General features: G+C 40.0%; 2 long non-coding RNA genes across 3 annotated transcripts in view; one reads left to right on the top strand and one right to left on the bottom strand.

Annotated features, from left to right (window-relative positions):
* The window catches only part of LOC134435230 (uncharacterized), a 33,649-nt gene that overhangs the window by 5,493 nt on the left and 23,156 nt on the right, over positions 1-5,000 (top strand). The window lies entirely within an intron of this gene.
* Positions 789-5,000, bottom strand: part of LOC134435229 (uncharacterized) — a 5,759-nt gene continuing 1,547 nt past the window's right edge. The window contains exons 2-5 of one of the 2 annotated variants that reach the window (XR_010031984.1): positions 3,585-3,644; positions 3,388-3,476; positions 2,603-2,688; positions 789-941 (exon numbers count right to left, since the gene is read on the bottom strand). This is a non-coding gene — a long non-coding RNA (uncharacterized LOC134435229). Of the gene's footprint in view, positions 942-2,602; positions 2,689-3,387; positions 3,477-3,584; positions 4,030-5,000 lie in introns of those variants that run through there. The other variant, XR_010031983.1, reaches the window with a different exon arrangement.

Here is a 5,000-nt window from a genome sequence, read left to right as displayed (position 1 = left end):
TGTTTGAATTTATGTAGCTTCTGAAGGACTACTTTGCTCTATACGTACACTGTAAAAAGAGACACAATGGAAATGCATAAAAAAATTGAGGCGATTTATTACGCGTAAAAATATTAAACAAACTTTTCCCCTTGTTATTATTAAGCAAATAATCTAAATATTCTTTGCAAAATAACGTTAAATAATTGTGCACTTTTCCCTGTGTCCCTGAATAAATCAGGCAAAATTCTGAAAAAATCAAGGAAATTTCCTCATTTCAATTGGAAGTATTCCCTCAATTATATCACGTGTAATATTGTCGCCTCAATTTTATTGGACATTTTTGCATGAATAAATTATGACAAATTTCATATAAATCAAGGAACTTTCCTCATTTCAATTGGAAGGATTCCCTCCATTATATCGCGTGTAATATTGTCGCCTCAATTTTGTTGGACATTTTTGCATGAATAAAATATGTAAAATTGCGAATAAATCAAGGAACTTTCCTCATTTCAACTGGAAGGATTCCCTCCATTATATCATGTGTAATATTGTCGCCTCAATTTTATTGGACAATTTTTGCATGAATTAATCCTGCAAAATAATCAGATTTCTCCGTAATGAAGACATGGAGCAATATTTTCCACATAGCAATTGAGGCCAAAGCTCTAATCAACTTTGCATTCATATCTATTACAAGTATAATTTGGTTAACAATCAATAAAACAACATCACCAAGTGGTTTCGATGAGTACATCCATTTTATTATTTTTTAAAAACCCATAAAAACAATGATGTGCACATGGTATCGTAATTATCAGTTTATTATCAACTGTCAAAGCATTGTCATGGCCAAAAAACAAAAAAGATCCTACTTCAGCTGTCAGTTGCATCCCTTAGTGACATTTTGTAGGCCAGCCAAGTCCTCGACTCCCTCTAGTATGCGTCTTTTCCTCACACTGTGGAGCAAAGACAAAGACAAAGGCAAAGGCAAAGACATTTTCATTTGAAAAAATGAATGGAAATCCAGACACACCACTCTCCACTACTAACTCCATTTTACATTACATTACATTACATTACATTACATTACATTACATTGCACTTAGCTGACACTTTCATTTATTCAAAGCGACTTACAACTATTATTTTTCAGGGTATTGGTTACAGTCCCTGGAGTAATGTGGGGTTAGGTGCCTTGCTCAAGGGCACTTCAGCCATGGATGTAGATGTAGGGAGAGGTCAGGGGGGATTCGAACCAGCAACCCCTAGATTGAAAGACCAACTCTCTAACCACTAGGCCACTGCCCCATATAGGGGCAGCCATGGTTAGGGCGTTGGACTGTAGATCACAGGGTTACAGATTCAGTACCTACTCTTACCAACTCCAGCCTCCCTCCATGGCTGAAGAGCTCTTGAGGAAAGCATCTATCCCCACACTACAATTTTGATTAAAGTGTAATGTAATGCAATGTATTATCGTCCATTTTCCACAGAATTTCCCAACACTATTTATCAATAAAGAGGACTCCCAATAGGACTCCCTTGCAAAAGGAGGAATGTACAGATTCAATATTATCAAGTGTCCGCAAAGCGCACAGATCAACTGAGGACACCAGATCAACAGAGCCAGCGCCTACATGCAGCGCCAGGTGTAAAGGCAACATGGTTGCGTGAGGAATTTAATATCTCTCGATCGGTTTTTTGATCGGCATGTTTTTCCGATCACCGATCAGGCTATTTTTGGCCATTATCGGCCGGTCATGATCGGCAGCCGAGCAATCGGAGCACCTCTACTCTCTAGTGCTGGGTTGGACCCCTTTTGCCTTTAGAACTGCCTGAAACAATACTCGGGTAGGCTGTGGCATTCCAACAAAGATAAATTGGTACTAATTGGACAAAATTGTGCTAAGAAAATATCCTTATGCCATTATATCTCCAGCCTGAAATGTTGATGTAAGGCAGAGTTGACCCATGTTGACATTGAGGCAACATTTTTGCGATCTTCTAGTGTCGTTTATGGTGAGCCTGTCCAAATTGTTGCCTCATTTCCCTGTTCTTAGCTGACAGGAGTGGCACCAAATGTGGTTTTCTGCTGCTATAGCCCATTTGGCCTCAAGATTTGATGTGCTGTGTAATCAGGGATTCTCTTATGCATACCTCGGTTGTAATGTGTGGTTATCTGACTTAATTTTGCTTTTGTATCAGCTCAAACCAGTCTGGCAATTCTCCTCAGACCTTTGCCATCAAGGCATTTTTGCCTACAGAATCGCTGCTCACTGCATTTTTTCCCTTTACAGTACCATTCTGTAAACCCTAGAGATGGTTGAGTGTGGATAACCAGAAGATCAGTCTTTTCTGAAATACTCAAATCAAACCCTTTCAGCACCAACAGTCATGCCATGTTCAAAGCCATTTAATCAACCTTTCTTCTCCATTATGATGCTCGGTTTGAACTACATCAGATCATCCATCTCAACCATGTCTACATGCACAAATGCATTGAGTTGCCACCATGTGATTGGCTGATGAGAAATTTGCCTCAATGAACAGTTGTAACGGGTGTTCCTAATATAGTGGCAGGTGAGTGTATGTGTGTGACATTAGCTCAGCAACTCACCCTATTGGATCATCCTCCACTTCTGGGTCCATCGCCCTGGGTACTCGCTGCTGGTTGTGTCAACGTGCATGGGTGGCTACCCACCACTGTTTAAAAACATGAGATGAGATTTAGATGAGAATAAATATCACACAAAATATTTATGACATATCACTAAAAACAAATACTGTCTCAAACCGTGCATAGCCTAAACCAGTGGTTTTCAAAGTGGGGGTCAGGGACCCCTGCGGCGCCGCAAGAGGGTGCTAGGGTGACCGCAGCAGCTTGGCAGGAAAAGCTAATTAAAATAATGTAATAAATTAAATAACCGAGTCATCAACTTAAATTAAAAATAAGGAAAACATATATATTTCCTACAGCAAAGAACTGCATTGTCATGATTCTGTGCATCTCTGAACATTACTACCTTTATTATTATTTTATATATCCCGAAGGGGCCATTGACTCACAGACCTAAACAATGGTTATAAAAGGGGCACAGAAAAAATAGTGTGCCATGAAACATGTAAGGGGGGGCTTGGCCAGACTCTATTGGTATATTGGGGGCCATGCTGACGTTTTGGAACCCCTGGCCTAAACAACTGAAACAGTGCCAGCATGTATACTTGCACTGGGTCTGTGTCAGGGGGCAATTCAAGGACATCTGGTCAATACATTTGTATGACTGGTGTCAATAGATAGTGAGTGGGCAGAATTTTCATCTGTGCAATGTAAACAAACATTTAGTTATTTCCCATACACTTAAAACAATTATCTATATGTGTGATATTGTCTCAGCAGCTCACCCTATTGGGTCATCCTCCACTCCTGGGTCCATCCCCATGGGTGCCCACTGCTGGGGGCTGTGTCAACGTGCGTGGGTGGCTACCAAACACTGTTTAAAAACATGATGAGATTTAGATTAGATTAAATATCACTAAAACCAAATACTGTGTCAAACCTGGCATAGCCTAAACACACAAAACAGTGACAACAGACTTACACTGGGTCTGCATCAGGGGGCACTTCCAGGACATCTGGTCAATAAATCTGTAAAAGCCTACTGACAGGGGAAAAAAGTTAAGTCACAATTTAGCTTTCATGACTGTAAATTACTACAGGAGTGCAAATAAATACATCAACCGATTCAAAACACCATGAATTATTTTTAAGTCAGTAGCCTTCTGCAAGAAAGCCCAGGACATTTTATTTGATTATATTCTTAAGAACATTTCACTATCTTAATTGAATTCAGTGGGGTATTTGGATGTATGTGAATATGGTCTAAGAAAAAGAATATATACTTTTATACTTTCCATCAAGTAACTTAACAAATTCTGCAGACTGGTTAGCTAAGGTAAGAAGTTAGGAGGGGCACACTGGTGGTAATTCACACCTATGGAGCCCGTTAAAAGAGCTATCAAAGGTGCTAACTTTCAGGCCTCTGGCATCAAAATCACTCACTGCATATTTCAAACGAAGTCACATCCCTTTATAAGGCTCTAAATTCATCTCAACTCACTCTAAAGACTAGCAAAATTACACTTACCAAAACGGAACACATTATCAAACATTGGGCATTAAAATCGGCCAAAAACAAATCTTCTACAATGCACATTCTATACATGGTTGAAAGGCAAAATAGTGTGTATGTTAAGGCTGAAAAGTGCATGCAAGGGCATCCAAACATGCAAAAACGTAGCTAAAATATTTTCCCTGGTGACTAGCTGGCTAGCTAATTAGCTCAGTGCACGTAAGTTCTACATGGCTGGAATCTCACACGTGCCTTCACTGCCCAGCCAGAAACCTATGATAAAGCACTAGTTAGCAAAAGTTTGGTTGCTTCAAAGTTCGTCCTGAAAACTCATGAAACTACACAGCCAGAAACCTATGACATAGCACTAGTTAGCAAAAGCTTGGTAACTTCAAAATTCGTTCTGAAAACTATGAAAACTCATCTGGTGTAAAATTGTACACCCAATAGATCAGGGCCGGTTCTGGCTTATTTGGTGCCCTAGGCGAGTTTGATTTCTGGCGCCCATACCCCCCGCCCCCCTACCTTTGAAAGAAAAAAAAAATCTTTCTTATACCTCACAGAACACAAGACTAATATCCTTAGTAAGCTTAACTAAATAGCATCAAGAACAATAACCGTTTTTCATCAAATGGACTTGTGGTTCTTTTTGACAGGCGACCAACACATCAGATTGAGTCGCATGAAAGTAGCTTCACTGTGTGGTGTGTTGGATGTGATGGTGGTGGGGCCCCCAACCCCAGATGAGAGGGAGGTTATCAATGTGTTTGAATTGTAACGTGAAATTGAAATGCCAGGAGAGTGATACAGTACATTTGCATGTAAAATGCATGTGTAGACAACAAGCCTACCAAGGAGGTCTGCATTGATCTACACTATCTACAG

This window comes from Engraulis encrasicolus, chromosome 19, assembly GCF_034702125.1.
Source record: "Engraulis encrasicolus isolate BLACKSEA-1 chromosome 19, IST_EnEncr_1.0, whole genome shotgun sequence".
Lineage (NCBI taxonomy): Eukaryota > Metazoa > Chordata > Actinopteri > Clupeiformes > Engraulidae > Engraulis > Engraulis encrasicolus.
Note: the sequence above shows the minus strand (reverse complement) of the source record. Positions and strands in the feature narration are given on the sequence as shown.